Source organism: Marmota marmota, unplaced genomic scaffold (assembly GCF_001458135.2).
Source record: "Marmota marmota marmota unplaced genomic scaffold, marMar, whole genome shotgun sequence".
In the NCBI taxonomy this organism is placed as follows: Eukaryota; Metazoa; Chordata; class Mammalia; order Rodentia; family Sciuridae; genus Marmota; species Marmota marmota.
In genome coordinates this window covers 23499665-23500036 of record NW_026000016.1, presented here as the reverse complement: position 1 = coordinate 23500036, position 372 = coordinate 23499665, and positions in this window count along the sequence as shown.

Sequence of the window (372 nt, the reverse complement as noted above, 5' to 3'; positions counted from 1 at the left end):
TGCTGCCTCCAAGAGACTCATCTCATGGGAAAAGATATCCATAGACTGAGAGCCGCCCCCTCCCCCTGCGCCGGCAAGGTAGACAGAACTGTGACCACCCACAGAGCAGGCCCAGCGGCCTGCTGAGGGGCAGAGCCGCCCCCCAACCCCCGCACCTGCCAGGTAGGCGGAACTGTGACCACCGACAGAAAAGGCCCAGTGGCCCGCGGAGGGGCAGAGCTTCCAATCACTCCTGCAGGGTAAGCGGGCCTGCGACCCACCGGCAGAAGAGGAGCAGCGGCCTGCTGAGAGGCAGAGCCGCCCCCTCCCCCTGCGCTGGCAAGGTAGAGGGAACTGTGACCACCCACAGAGCAGGCCCAGCGGCCTGCTGAG